Genomic DNA, 15,845 nt, shown 5'->3' with positions numbered 1-15,845 from the left:
CCAGGGCCCCTCAGAGTCACACCCCCAGGGCCCCTCAGAGTCACACCTCCAGGTCCAATGAGAGTCATATTGCCTGGGGCCAGATTGAGACAATACCTCTATCAATGTTAGAAACCTGTGGACGGGACCAAACATCTGTAATTCAGAAATCTAGAATGTATGTGATGGAAAGAGCCCCAGTGATCACACTGTATAGTGATTCTTATTTTGGGGGGTCAGGGACCCTTTTGAGAATCTGAAAAGAATATCATGGGCCCACAAAAAAGGCCTATCCCTTTAGAGTTCACAGGTTCTCTGAAGCCTCATTATGGACAGCAGGCTAAAGCCCTTGTCTCTTCTGTTTTCCTTGAGTTGTAGATATAGCTTGAGGCGTGACTGATTACTTGCAGAGCAGGACCAGGCTCAGTAACCCAACCCAGAGCCTTCTTTTCTTTTCCCACTGCATCTATCTGCCTGATGGATTTCAGAGCCTTTGGAGGTCCCGTGGCCCTTCCTTGGAGGACTGGAGCTTCCCTGGCTCCCGGCTAACCCTGACCTCTTCCACACCTGTCTCAAAAACTCCTGTTAGGCCCTGCCACCCCTCCCACCTTTATGACTTTCATTAATGGCTCGAAGTCCCAAGCCCCCAGGTAGGCAGCTCTGGGTCAACTGGGGCTCGGACATCAGCAGGCTTGTCTAGGAGCCCCTGTGTCCTCGAGGGAGCTGGGCTCGGTGTGCAGCAGGTCTCCCCCATGAGGTCTCATTTCGAACTGGCCATAAGGGACCCAAGGAAGTCACAAGGAGACAGTATACCACCAACGTCAAATCACTCTTCCCTTCCATGGATGAGCTCTCCAACATTTCCGATGGCCTGCTTAGGGACAGTGACTCACTTTGTGGCACTAATATCCAGCTCAAGCTGAGCTCCTGTCTGAGGGCACACGTGGCCCAGGGAGGCCCTTCTGTGCTCCAGGTGATGGGAGTGCAAGTTGCTCCTGCTATTGCTTTCCATTCTGCCTCAGAGACTGTGCCGGCCGCCCGCTGCCATGCTGGGCACTGATGGGTGAGCGGGAGCAGGAAGTGAAGACCTGGCGCAGCCCGTCAGCAGAGAGGCAGGCACAACAGGCGCCAGCCCTGGAGGCCACAGAGTCTGCAAGCCCGACCCGCTTCCTGCCTCTAAGGAGCTTGGAGTCTAGGGAACCCACCAGTAAAGGATGCTTTTAACTGGTAGCGGGAAGGGAAATTTCCTTTGAGATATGACACGATTATTAAAACCACGGAGAGCAGAGACTCCCACTCATGCCAAGGTTTACTGAAGTTGAATCCAGACAATTTGAGAAGGAGTCACCTATCAGAACTGCATTTCAGGGAAGACGGCAGGGGGCCGAGTGAAGAACATCAGGCTGTGAGGGGAAAAACGGACACCTCACAAACCTAGCACCGGAAGCGTAGCCAACACCTGTCCATGGTTTGGGTTTGCATTTGCTACATAAGATAAATCCTGATAGAGTGAAACTGTGAGCAGCAATCTAAGCTGTAGAATACAGATATCACACGGGGCGCCTGGGTGGCTCAGTCGTTAAGCGTTTGCCTTCAGCTCAGGTCATGATCCCACGGTCCTGGGATCGAGCCCCACATCGGGCTCCCTGCTCAGCAGGAAGCCTGCTTCTCCCTCTCCCACTCCCCCTGCTTGTGTTCCCTCTCTCGCTGTGTCCCTCTCTGTCAAATAAATAATTAAAAATCTTAAAAAAAAAAAAAGGGCAAGAAAGTCTCAGGGAGCTCACTCTCAGGCTGCTTCCACACTAGCTCACTCAGAGCAGCAACACGTGTCAGGTGGTTGCCTGTTGGCTTCACATTTCTACTCAGTCCTCCCGGAACTATTATCTTACCCATATTCTACATGAGGGACCTGGAGAACAGAAAAGTTAAGTAATGTGTCCCATGTGATATACTAGTAAGAAGCCACTTAGAAACCCAAATTCGTTGCTGTAGGTCATGGGAGCAATTCACAATGGCTCCCCTGACAGGGGAAATAAGTGAAGGCATGAGGGACTTTTGGTGAGTGGTCTGGTTCTAGAAAGCAGGTCATTTGTGGAATAGCACAGTCTCCTAAATGGTACTACATGGCTGAGGGTCCCATGGGACTTGGGGTGCTTGCAATGAGAGGGAGAACGGAGAAGCTGTCTGGAAGTGCAGGCCTGCAGAGCCCCCACTTGTCCCCAGGCCCCCTGCATGGACCCTGGCTGGGTTTGGGAGGCAGGGTATGCAAGGTGAATGATTCCACAAGCGATCATTGTTCTGCTTGCTACCGTGAAGCGGACCCCAAGCTGAAAGAGAGCCAAAGCTTGGGGTGACCAGAGCTGATGTGCCAGAGCTGGAAGGCAGAAACCAGAGTCTGTGGGTCCAGCCCACTGGGACCAGTGCTGGGCCCCACCCCTACCTCTGGCCCCTGCCAGGCACGGAATGCACCCAGGGGAGGAGCTGAGCAGACAGGGCGCTGGAGGGTGGGAGCTGACACGTTGAGGGGCACTCATCCTGGCCCCGAGCAGGCACCTGACACCCCCTCTCTAGAGGCAGCCTTTGGGAGTCAGGAAAATGGCAGGGCAGGTGTCAATCCCGCTGCAGGGAGCCTGCCCAGCAAGGTGGCATGCAGGAGAAAGCCAAGGAAAGTGCCCACCGAGAGCAGCCTGCAAACTGGAACCGAGTCACAAAACGACATCATGCCCTCTAGAGGGGATGGGCGTTGCCTTGGAGATGGCAGCCATGAGAAGGCCAGGAATACGGCTAGCTGTGTGGAAGGCTTTCCCGGCGCCAGGAGGACCGGCCACGCCCCCCCCTTGGCCCCTTCTCCCGCTGCTTGCCTGCGTCAACTGCTACGAACTGCCAGGTGCAGGGCATTAACAGCACCTCTCCATCCTCTCGGGTCCATACCTTCCCCACCCAACCCTGAGCACTCAGGGATGCATTTGTGGCTGCATTTTAGAGGGTGTGGCTCCTCCCTGGTTGGCGCTACCCTGCTATCCAACAATCAAAGCCACAGAAGACTCCAGCAAGGCCATCTGGGGTGGACCCTCTGGGCCCCAACATTGGCACTCCCACTAGACGGGGGAGAAGCCTGAGTGTAGCACCATGGCCCCAGGTCATCTCACCCGGGAGAAGGACCGCTGACTCTTCTCCAAAACAGAGAATGTGTCCAACCCATCTGTGTTTAAGAGACCACTCATCCCTGGAGTGTGAATGTCATGGCCACTTCTCCATGCTGCCTCCTTCCCGGGCTGCCCGTGGCCCGTTACTCCGCCTCTGTCTCGCAACTACAGCCCTCCTTCTCACCTCACCTCCTTGCTCCCCCAGCCCCTGGATACTGCTGTAGCCTCTGCCATTGTTTGGTTGGATGTCTTGAAATAGAACACTCAATCTCTGTGTTCAACAGGAACACTCTGTTTTCCCGCTGAACACAGAGAACGAGGGACACCATCTTCTGCGGGTGAAAGAGTCATTGTAAAGAATGGCCTGGTAAAGATTCAAAACCCACTGGTTACTTGCAAGAAAAGCTGCTGCATGAACAAGCTGCTTGACCCAGGGCCTATTTTGTACAGTTCTTTGAGGTCAGTTTTGTTTATCTTCCTGGCTTGAAATCCCAAAAGGTTGGGATGGGCCAAAGGGCAAACCTGCCCTTTGCAGGGGCCCTCTCCTCTCAAATTAATCTGACAACTCACTGGAGCATCAGGTTAGGAGGGAACAGATGTATAACCTTGAAGTTAGTGGTGGACTTCCCATAGGAGAGAGGGGAAGGAGAGCTGGCCCAGTAGAGGGGAAAAACCATTTTGCTTCTCTGGGCGGGGTTTTCTCATCCTCATCACGATAAGGATAATGACACCCACTCTACCACTTGAGCGTCCTGCACATCGTTTAGTCTGAGCCTTCCAAGAGCCCGTGTGTGGCTGCCGGCAACCCCCATTTTACAGAGAAGGAAACAGACTTGGTCAAAGTCACTGAGATCATAAGCAGGACGAAATCTCAGCTTTCTGTCCACATGACTCCTGGGCACCTAGGACACACCAACCTTAGCACAAAACTATTGTATGAGGCAGACGGAAAAAGGTCCAGGAAGGCACTTGGGAGGCAAGGAAGCTCTATACTATGCTGCCCAATAGAAATATAATGTGAGCCACAGATGTAAGTTTTTAAAAATCCTACAACTAGAAGTTTATACTTTTTGATCACCTTCACCCATTTGGCACCCCCCCCCCACCTCTGGCAACTACCAATCTGTTCTCTATAACTGTGAGTTCAGTATTTTTCAGATTCCACATATGAGTGAGATCATATAGTATCTGTCTTTTAAACATCTGACTTATTTCACTGAGCATAATCCCTTCACGTTTCATCCATGTTGTCCCAAATGGCAGGATCTCCTCATTTTGTGTGGCCGAATAATATCCCATTGTATATGTATGCCACGTTTTCTCGATCCATTCATCCGTCAACGGACACTTGGGTTGTTTCTATGGCTTGACTATTATAAATACTACTACTACAGTGAACATGAGGGTGCATGTTTTTGAGAGAGTGATTTTGTTTCCTTTGGATAAATACCCAAAAGTGGAATTACTGGATCATACGGTGGTTCTTTTTTAATTTTTTGAAGAACTCCATGCTGTTTTTCTCAGTGCCCGTACCAATTTACATTTCCCCCAACAGTGCATGAGGGTTCTTCTCTCTCCAGATCTTCTCCAACACTTGCTGTTTCTTGTCTTCTTGATTTTAGCCATTCTAACAGGCATAAGGCGATATCTCATTGTGGTTTTGATTTGCATTCCTCTGATAATTAGTGATATTGAACACCTTTTCGTGTACCTGTCGGCCTGGATGTCTTCTCTGGAAAACCTTTTTTCTGGTAACTACATTTGAAAATGTAAAAATAAACAGACAAAAGTGATTCAAATGTTGTATTTTGTTAACCTTATATATCCAAAATATTATTTCAACATGTAATCAATATAACAAGATTATCAGTGAAATAGTTTACCTTCTTTGTTTTGTACAAAGCCTTCCAGATCCGGTATATACCCTGTACTTCCAGCACATCTCAACTAGCACAGGCCCATTCCCAGTGCTCAGTAGCCACATGTGGCCCCTGGCTAATCTAAGACAGCTCAGCTCTACCCAACAGTGGGACAAGTACCTTCTGTGTCTAATCCAGGGCAGTCATGAGCTTACAGAAGGCAGCTCAGCGGGGCTGAGAATGAGAAGCCAAAGCAACCCAAACACTTACACTATCCAGTGGTCTCCAACCCTGACTTTTTTCACTGGAACCTTTTCCACAACAAAGATCTGATTCAAAGCTTCAGTGTAACAAAGAGATCAAATCAGAGCTCCCTGGCTGAAGGAATCAGACTAACCAACAAGCCTATTCAGGGTGTTATCCTGAGGCACTCCCTTGGAGATGTAAGAATTCAAATATCACCGATTACAAACTGCCGAAGGAGGCCAGCCCCCCGCTCTACCCCAGACGTGGCCATGACTCAGTGGCACGACTGCGTAGCTATCCAACCTCCCCTCCAGCACCTGCAGGGCCAGGTGGCGAGTGCTGACGCCCACCGAGGGCCTGGAGTTTGCAAACCTGCACTTACAAAGCCTCATTGCACAATGATTTTGACTCGTTTTGCAGAGGAGGAAGCTGAGGTGGAGAGAAAAGTTACTTGCTCCAGATCATGCACACATCCACCTGTCTGCCTCAGGAGCCCATGAGCTTCCCACTGGACTGCCACCTCAGCCCCGGACATCTCTCACAGTCAGGAGTCTAAATATGGGCCCGGCCACGGCATCCTTCAGGATATTCAGAGTTCTGAAGTTTGAAGATGTGCAAGTTTCTGACACGCTTCCTAGGCTGTGTAATCCAGGCTTTGAAATAAATACATTTGCTCTGTAGTGTCTAAAGCACTAGACATCTTAGAAATATATTTTTAAATGTCTCATAGGTATATTTTGTGAGGGGCATATTTAAACGCACCTATAGGCCTGAAACCATGCTATGAAAAAATGTGGATTCATCTAACAATTACTGGGTTACTATTTTGTGTCAGAAAGTTCAAAAATGTTATAACATGCTCACGCTAATTTGGAGGGAAGGGTAATGAAGCTCAGAGAGACAAGATGATTGGACAAAGTTCTGAAAGCCAGGATGAGGGTGGGTCCAGGCTGGCCCACTCCTGCTGCTGCATGTTTTGGTGACTGCCCTCCCGAGCTGGCTTGCTCGTCCCCAAGAGGAGATGGTGTTTTCTCCTCCCGGAGATGGCGTTCTGGAGATACAGGTCCTCTCTCTCTGTGACAGACATTGTGGGCACTCAGGGCCACATGGTGCACAAGGGAACAACAGCTTTTATTTAAAAGAGAAAAAAGATCAGCAACATTAGACAAATAAGTTGGGTGTTAAAGTGACCGAGTTAATTTTTCACTTTATAATAAATAAACATACGAAGAGAAGGACCAGTGTCATGTTCAGGAAAATTAGGTCTTGGTAGCTTTTGCACTCTGCAAAGAGAAAGGACATAAAAGCTTTATGAACCACAGCTCAGTGAATTTGATGTTATAAAAGAGGAAGCATCAAGATGTTTTGGGGTAAATTGATTTCTTTTTTAGGAAATGACTACGTATGGCCTTTGCAAAGTGGTCGTGCAAGTGACTGGAAGTCAGATGAACAGGGGCTTGAATCCCGGTTTGGTCACTCACTAGCTGTGTGAGCTTGGACAAGTTACATAGCCAAGAAGTGATTTAACCCATCTGAGCCTCGGTTTCCTGGTCTGTAAATGGGATTAAGAACAATACCTACCTCGTAGGTGGTATTGTAAGGATTAAATGACACAAAATCAAACATTGGGTATGCCAGTTGGCACAGGTTAGATGTTTAATAAATGATAATTCTTGTAATAGCAATTCAGATATACCAGAGAGCCCTTGCTGTCTCAACCACAAAGGATGAGACGTACACACCGTTCTATAGCCGGGGGGAACATGCCAACTTGCCTCCCGAGGCAGTTCCGTCTGAGAGGTGGCAGGTCAAAGTAGCAAAGAAAGCTACTTCTTCTGTTTCTTCTGTGGAAGCCCCCCCCCACACACACACACAAACACACCCCTGTTCTCCCTTCTGTGACTCTTCTCTAGATCTCAAGTCCTGATAGGTATAGGTTGGCAACTTAGAGTGCCTTACAGTCAAAGAGAGAGGAACAGTAAACACTTTTCAGCAGTAGCTCACTTTGCCTCCCCAACAAGACTTCCTGGGAGCAGTGAGAATACTTTTATGCATCTTTACATTCCACCAGGGTCCTAGCGCTGGAAGACGTGTGCACCTGCTGGTCCACTAACCACCTTAGCATGGAGAAGGGGCACAAGCCATCATGGGAGAGTCTCCCTTCAGTTCTTGTCCTCAGCACTCTCTTGCCAGCCCCCAGGAACCCTATTGGGGTCTTCCTCATCATCCCAGGGCTCCTCTTCTACTTACAGCCCAGGTGGGCGCCATCTGTCATCTCAGTAATGGAGAGAGAATGCAAGCAAGTGACAGTGCCTTGTAAATGGCCAAGGCCCTCCAAAGGTAAGGCAGGCTGTGCATCTATCCATTCATTGTGACTAAATGAAGCAAAGAGTGCAAATAATCATTGAGTGCTTCTATTGCACAAGGCATTTATTTGGCTAGACAAGGTTTCTTTTGCTCTTTGCTATTTATTCATTTGGGTATTCTGCCCTTTTCATAACAGAAATCCCTTGTAGGTTTTTGGTGAGGGGGAGCAGTGGGAAAGGCATATGAGTCCTCTTGCTGTCCATCAAGCCACACCAAAACTCACTGGCTTACAATAGCCACCATTTATTTGCTCCTGCCCCTGTGGGTTGGTGTTTGGGCAGGGGTCGGCTGTGATGGTTCCTCTCAGTTCCTTGTGTTGTCGGCTGGGCTTCTTCACCTGTTTGTACTCGGTTGGTGTTATGGACAGCATGTTTGTATCCTCCCCAAATTCATACGTTGAAACCTAACTCCCAATAGGATGGTCATACGAGAGGAGCTCCTGTGATGGATTGGTGTCCTTATAAGAACTGGAGGAGAGCTAGCCCTCTTTCTTCCCATGGTGGGAAGATAACCTTCACCAGAACTAAGCCATGCTAGTAACCCTGATCTTGGACCTCCAGGCTCTGGGACTGCAAGAAAGAAAAGCCTGTGGTTCATACCGCCCCAGTCAATGCTAATGTATTATGGCATCCTGAGCTAAAACAGCAAGCAGGAGACTGGCTGGCCCCAATGTCCTTGCTCACACATCTGGCAGTTGGCTTGGTCTACCAACTCAGCTCTCTTCCAAAGCCGCCCATCCACCAGAAGGCCAGACCACCTCTCTGTACAGAGAAGCATTTCAAGAGAGCAAGAGTATTGGTAGCCCGGCTTCAGGTGACTGAAGCTTAGAAGTCACACAACATAACTTCCACCACATTCTTTTAGCCAAAGCAAGTCTGGGGCCAGCCCCGATCCAAAGGGAAGGGAAATGGACTCTCCCTCTTGCTAGGAGGAGTGATGCTTGTGATCAGGGATGGAAGGAATTTCTGGAGGCCATCTTTGCAAACAATCCATTAAGTGCACGTGTTTAAGAGGTAAATAACATACAGGATTAAAACTGACCGTAACACCCAAGATTGGCTTAGGAAGAGCCTATTCCTGATGAAATGGTTCTATTTCTCGTCTGGCCTTGACTCTGGGGGATCTGGTCGGCATTAATCCAGACATTATCTCCTCCCAATCAAAACTGTGGGTCTCATCTGTGCTTGTGTCAGGATGATAATAGATTCCATTGCTCTGGAGTGGCGACCCGCTCTGTCAAGCTGCTTCCCAAATGGCTCTTAAATCTGTTTTTCCCCCATCTCTCCACTGCTGCCCATCTGGGCCACATCATCATTACTTCTTGCCTGAACTATTCATTGCAATAGTTTTCCAACTACTCTCCTGGTTTAAATGTCCCTTCCTTGGAGACATTCTGGTGATCTTACCAGGTAATTAAAAACAAGTCCTGTGGTAGGCAGACTAATGCCACCACCGCCCCCCCTAACATGTCCCATCCCAGGCCCTGGAATTTGTGACTGTTATATGGCAAAAGGGAAGGAAGCTTGCAGATGGAATTAAGGCTGTTGATGGGCTGACCTTAAGGTAGGGAGACTTATCCTGAATTTTCCGAGTGGGCCTCATGTAATCAAAAAGGGCCTTAGAAGTAGACGAAGGAAGCAGAAAAGGAGAGTCAGAGGGACTGAAATATGGAAGAACAGTCAGAGAAATGCAATGTTGCTGGCTTTGAAGATGTAGGCAGGGGGTCGGGAGCCAAGGAAGGGGGCAGCCTTCAGAACGCAGGAAGGGGAAGGATAGATTCTCCCTTAGAGCCTCCAGAAAGGAATGAAGCACTAATAACACCTTGATTTTAGCTCAGTGAGATACGTATTAGACTTCTTACCTACAAAAGTGTAAGATAGTAAATTCAAAGCACCAAGTTTGTGGTAATTTTTACAGCATCACTAGAAAACCAATACATATCCTTAGCCTATTCATGGGCCTCACCCCACTGCAGATGCCCACCTTAGGGGTGAGGATTGGGAGTGAGAGATGGGGTGAGGTGCCTGGAAGACATATAACCCAAGAATTGTGCACACTTCTTACCAACAATAAATGGCAATTTTCATAGTAATACAGACATTTTCATGCAGCTTTGTCCAAATAGCTACTTCAAAATCAAAAGGTCTATCATCAAATTGGCTTCAGAACGTCTGGCCTAACAAATCAGTCTATTCACATTCAATTTATCTGAAATATAAGGAGGAAGGGTCCTGATAGGCCACTGCATCCATCAGCCTGCCTTAAGTGGATCCACACCAGGCTGGTTCAGTTCCTGGAGCCCAGGAAGCAGCCCCTGCTTAACGCACGCACTTCAACAACCAGGAGCTTTCTTTCCATTCACCAGGTCCATCCAGCTGGGACCAGCCTTCTAGGAGCTGGGAAAAATTCAACTGCCATTATTATGTGCTAGGATCAACTTAAAACTTCCTTTTTTCATGTTCCCTTTCAGGCTTTTGGAGAGATTTCTGAGATCAGGGTCTGCCCAAGGGTGAGCCCCATGAAGTTCTAGGGAAGCATGAGTGACAAGTAGTGTTACAAAGAGCTAAATAAAATCAACCCCATCCCAATCAGGCACTGTAGCTCAAGGTGAGTGAACCTATTTATCTTGAGGTGATCGGAAAATATTCCGGTGTTAAATTGCAAAGTACCTTTTGTAATGCTTCCTAAATGGTGTCGCTCCAACCCAACTCTATCCCTACCCTGCCCCTCTCCACAGAGATGCTGGAGTGATCTGTCCCGACACTCTCCTGCTGAAAGTTGACACGGATTGAGAAGCTGCACAGACCAGAGTGGACCACCTGCCCTGGGTGGGGGGTGGGTCATGAATCTGGGCACATTGCTATTTCCCCTGGCCATATGGATCATAATCTCTCTTCTCTCTCTCTCTCCCCAGAATTTGCTAACTGGTTGAAAGGCGGTTGGAGCCAAGGCCACTCTGGCCAACATCCTAGAGAATGACTATGCAGATGACTACAAGCTTAACTATACCCTAAGATTTTTCTGACCCAACCTCCTTTGCTTCCCTCTTTGCTCTGCAGAGGTTAGAACTGCACTACTCTCCAGTAGCTCTCCCAGACCAGCCCCTTCTCATTTTCCCTCGCAGATGTTTCCCCCAGGACTTCTCTTACACATCTCATCCCATCTTGGAGTCTCTTTTCAGAGGACCAAAGCTGATACCCCTGGAATGCTCCATATTCTAGACTTGTCCATTTGCTTTTTTGTGGTGACATGAATCTTGTTTCTCTGCCCTCTTGTTTTTCCTATTGATGAAGGTTAGCTCTACAGGTTTGTTTAGATTCAGATTTAAATTCTTGGGGGCTGGGGGCAGGCTACTTCACAGGTGGTGCTGTGCACTTTCTCCCGCATCCTAGGAAGAAGCTCCCAGGTCTTCATGGCAGAGGCCTACTGAGCTGCCTGGTTCCTGACCCTCCCCAGGCCAACTTGTTCGCTCTCCCCATGACACGGTGGTGGGTTCTGGTGGGTTCTTCCAGTACATACACTACCGTTCCTCCTATGTTTTCTTCTAGACATAGTTTTAGTTTTTCTGTTTGCATTTATGGTCCATGTGAAGTTAATATTTGTATATGGCATGAGGTAAGAGTCAAGATAATTTTTTTTCCCAAATGGATATTCTTCTAGCACCTGTTGAAAAGTCTGTCCTTTCCTCACTGAATTATTTTGGCATATTTGTCCAAAAAAATTCAACTCTATATGTCTGGGGCTATTTTTGGACTTTCCATACCACACCATCTTATTACTGTGGATTTATAGTAAGTCTTAAATCAGACTAAGTCCTCCAACTTTGTTCTTCTCAACAATTTTCATATACATATTAGAATTGGCTTGTCAATTTCTACAAAAACAAAAACAAAAAACCTGCTAGGATTTCATTTGGATGGCACTGAATCTCTACATACATATCAATCTGGAAAGAGTATCTTAACACATTAATCTTCCAAAGGATGAATATAGTCTATTTCTTTATTTGGGTATTTTTAAATTTCAGCAATGTTTTGTAGTTTTTAACATATAGATCTTACATATACTGAACTATCGTTCCATGTTTTTTTATAATCTTGTAAAGGACATTTTAAAAATTTATTTTCCAATTCATTGCTAGTATATAGAAACACAATTGGTTTTTGTATATTGACCTTCTTTGCTGTGACATTTCTAAATTTGTATATTTTTTCTAGTAGCTTTTTTGTAGATTCCTTAGGCGTCCACGTTTATATCCTATGTATCTGATCATGTTAACTGCAAATAAATAGAGCTTTACTTTTTTCAGTTTCATGCCACTTCTTCCTATCTCTTCTCCTAGTGAGCTGCCTAGGACTGCCAACATAATGTTGAGTAGAAGTGGTGAAGGCAGATATCCTTGCTTATTCCTAATCTTAGGGGAAAAGCATTCAGTCTTTCCCCTTAAATATGTTAGCTGTATGATTTTCATAGATGCCTTTAAGAGGTTGAGAAAGTTCCTTTTTATTTCTAGTCTGCTAAGAATTTTTATCATGATTGGGTGTTGAATTTTGTCCAATACTTTTTCTGCATCTACTGAAATTATCAAATGGCTTTTCTCCTTTATTCTGTTAATATGGCAAATTACTTTGAATTTAAAATGCTAAACAAATTTTTTGTGTCAGCATTCTCCAGAGAAATAGAACTAACAGAAGATTAGATATAGATATAGACAGATTGGAAGATTTTATATATCAATAGATAGATGATAGATGATAGAAAGGATAAGATAGAATAGAGGTATATAGATTATTTTAAGGAACTGGCTCACATAATTGGGGGGTTGACAAATCTGAAATCTGAAGGGTAGACTCAGGCAAGATGTGATATTGCAGTCTTGAGGCAGAATTTCTTCTCTGGGAAAACTGTTTTTGCTCTTAAGACCTTTCAACGGATTGGATGTTAAACACATTTCTAAAAGATCTTCACAGTGATTATATCACAGGGTAGTATCTATAGCCTAGTCAAGATTACAAAAAATTAACTACTACACTTACCCAAGATCCTTGGCATAAATCCCACTTGACCATGATGCATTATTATTTTAAAATGCTACTGGATTTTATTTCCTAATATTTTTAGGTAGTTTTGCATTTGTTTTCATGGACGATACTGATCTATAGCTTTTTTCCTTTATATTTTTTTAAATAATGTCTTTGTCTGATTTTGGTACCAGGTAGTGTTGGCCTCATGACATAAGTGGATCAGGATTCTTCTCTCTTATGCAATATTGGTATGATTAATTAGTATTTTTGGTATTTTAATACAACTCACCAGTGAAACCATCTAAGCCCTCAAGTTTTTTCAGGGGAAGATTTCAAATTATGACATCAATTTCTTAGGGATATTCAGGGCTTCTGTTTCCTTTTGGGTCAATTTTAATAGGTTGTGTCTTTCAGTGAAGTGGTCCATTCCATTTAACTTATATGATTTGGCATAAGATTGTTTATAACGCTCTTTTATTGTCCTTTTAATATCTGAAGGATCTATAGTGATGTCCCTTTTTCATTCCTGATATTACTAGTTCATGCTTCATTGAGTGTGTGTGTAAATGAGGTGTCTTTCTTTTTTAATTAGCCTACCTAGCACTTTATCCATTTTACTAATTTTTCTCAAAGATCCAGCTTTTGAAATATCAACTATTTTACCATTGCTGGACCGTTTTCTGTTTAATTGATTTCTACTCTTTATTATTTCTTTCCTTTGCTTAAGTTGTTCTTCTAGTTTCTAAAAGCTTAGATAATTAACTTTTTAGATCTTTTTTCTTTTCTAATGTAAGCATTTTAAGCTATAGTTTTCCCTCTCAGCACTGCTTCAGTTGCATATCACTAATTTTGACATGCTGTATTTTCAGTTCAAAATGTTTTCTGGACCCAGTTCTGTTCCTTGGCTGCTGTGGACTCTAGGCCGCCGGGGTCGGTGAAGGATCTCAAGAGAGCTGCGTGAAAACTTGCTCTAAAAACCATTGACTGGGTAGCTTTTGGGGAGATCATACCCCGAAACCAGAAGGCCATTACTAACTCCCTGAAATCCCGGAATAAGACACTTTCCTCCAGGTTGGCTACTCTCCCTGAGAAACCACCTGCTATCGACTGGGCTTACTACAAGGCCAATGTGACAAAGGCTGGTTTGGTAGATGACTTTGAGAAGAAGTTTAATGCCCTGAAGGTTCCTGTGCCAGAGGATAAATATACTGTTCAGGTGGATGCTGAAGAAAAAGAAGATGTGAAAAGTTGTGCTGAGTTTTTGTCTCTCTCAAAGGCCAGGATTGAGGAATATGAAAAAGAGCTGGAGAAGATGAGGAACATAATTCCATTTGATCAGACGACCATTGAGGACCTGAATGAAGTCTTCCCAGAAACCAGATTAGACAAGAAGAAGTATCCCCATTGGCCTCACAAGCCAATTGAGAATTTGTAAACTTGAGTTGGGGAGAAAGCTCTGGCCCTCGTATTGTAAATGCTGGACATTAAAAATAATGATATGGTTAAAAAAAAATGTTTTCTAAGTTTTCTTTGTGATTTCTTATTTGGCCCATGAGTTATTTTACTGCATGGAGCACTGGGTGTTATACGAAAACAATGAATCATGGATCACTACATCAAAAACTAATGATGTAATGTATGGTGACTAACATAACATAATAAAATTAAATTAAATTTTTAAAAATGTAATGTTTAATATCTAAGTATGTTAGGATTTTCCAGCTATCTTCCAGTTCTAAATCTCTAATTTAATGCATTTCAATCAGAGACCATACTCTGGATAATTTCATTCCTCCTAATTTTATTGACTTATATGACCCAGTACATATTGTATCTTGGTGAATTTTTCACATACACTTGAAAAAACATTGTATTCTGTGGTTGTTGGGTAGAGTGTTCTACAAAACATTGTATTCTGTGGTTGTTGGGTAGAGTGTTCTACAAAACATTGTATTCTGTGGTTGTTGGGTAGAGCGTTCTACAAATGTCAGTTATGTCAAGTTGGTGGTAGTGATAATCTTTTATGTCCTCACTGATTTTCCATCTACTTGTTCTATCAATTACGGAAAGTGTTGTAACCTCAAACTATATGTGTTGTCTATTTCTCTTTTCAGTTCTTTCAGCTTTGCTTCATGTATTTTGAAGCTCTGTTGTTAGCTGTATACCCAATTAAAGACTGCTATGTGTTGATTAATTGATCCTCTTTTAATTATAAAATGTACTTTTTACCCCTGACAATATTCATTGTACTAAGTCTAATTTGTCTGATAAAAATATATCCACTTCAACTTTCCTTTGATTAGTAGCTGCATGGTATATTCTTTTCTGTCCTTTTACTTTTAACCTATCTGTGCCTTTGTATTAAAGTGCATTTCTTGTCATCTAGTTGGGCTTGCTTTTTCATCCAGTCTAACAATTTTTGCTTTTTAATTGGAGTTCTTAGGCCGTTTGCATTTAACATAATTATCAATATAGTTGTGCATATATCTACCATCTTGCTATTTGTCTTATATTTGTCCCATTTGTTCTTTGTTTCTATTTTTCCTCTCTTCCTGCTCTTATAAATTTTAGCATCCCATTTTACTTCCACAATTAACTTATTATCTATACATCTTTCCTTTAATTTTTAGCTTTCTTTTTTTTAATTTAAATTCAATTAGCCAACCTAGAGTACATCATTAGTTTCAGATGTAGAGTTCAGTAATTCATCAGTTGCATATAACACCTATAATTTTTAGCAGTTTCTATGCAGTTTGCAATTTGTATGTTTATCAGTCTGACTTTAAATAATATTACATCACTTTATGTATTATGTAAGATCTTCACAGTAGTAGTATACTTCCCTTTCTCCCTCCTACCTTTTCAATTATTCGCATACATTTTACTTCTCCATGTTATAGATGCCACAACACATTGTTATTATTTTTGCTTTAAACAATTATCTTCCCAAACGTTTTTAAATCTGAAAAAAAGACATATTTACCCACATATTTACCATTTTCTGCACTCTCATTCCTTTGTGCAGATTCAAGCTTCTGCCTAGTATTTTCTTCCTTTTGCCTACAGAACTTCGTTTAATATTTCTTGTAATGCAGGCCAGTGGGTGATAAATTTTCTCAGCTTGTGTGTGTGTGTGTGTGTGTGTTTGTGTGTGTGTGTGTCTATTTATTTTGCCTTCAGTTTTAAAGGACTTTTTTTGCTGGATATTAAATTCTAGGTTGATA

General features: G+C 44.1%; 1 pseudogene; it reads left to right on the top strand.

Annotated features, from left to right (window-relative positions):
* Nucleotides 1–2,715: 2,715 nt before the first annotated feature.
* LOC141370317 (ATP synthase peripheral stalk subunit d, mitochondrial pseudogene) lies at nucleotides 2,716–14,056 on the top strand (annotated as a pseudogene).
* The last annotated feature ends 1,789 nt before the right edge of the window (nucleotides 14,057–15,845 follow it).

The sequence above is a fragment of the Callorhinus ursinus genome, unplaced genomic scaffold, assembly GCF_003265705.2.
Source record: "Callorhinus ursinus isolate GAN/ISIS: 27379988/994484 unplaced genomic scaffold, GSC_fseal_2.0 scaffold32, whole genome shotgun sequence".
NCBI lineage: Eukaryota > Metazoa > Chordata > Mammalia > Carnivora > Otariidae > Callorhinus > Callorhinus ursinus.
Note: the sequence above shows the minus strand (reverse complement) of the source record. Positions and strands in the feature narration are given on the sequence as shown.